Genomic DNA, 301 nt, shown 5'->3' on the forward strand with positions numbered 1-301 from the left:
TGGAAGGTGAGCCTTGAGAAGAACTTGTTAAGGTGTAAAGTGAAGTCTTTTAGTCTACAAGAGGTAACCCATCCTCTACAAAATCAATTTTGCTTATATATATGTGATTTCTTGGATTCAACTTATGTTTTTGCTATGAAATGTGAGTGTTTATGCATTGTCTTGTCAAAATGCATATCTAGATCTTGTGTTTAGGGTTCTTCTGTGCCATTGCTTGGAATTTCCTATGATTCAAGTCATTTTGATATATTGGGTGATATTTGGCATGTGTTGGACTTGAGTTTGTGTTTGGAGATGAAAA

Source organism: Ipomoea nil, unplaced genomic scaffold (assembly GCF_001879475.1).
Source record: "Ipomoea nil cultivar Tokyo-kokei standard unplaced genomic scaffold, Asagao_1.1 scaffold2762, whole genome shotgun sequence".
NCBI lineage: Eukaryota > Viridiplantae > Streptophyta > Magnoliopsida > Solanales > Convolvulaceae > Ipomoea > Ipomoea nil.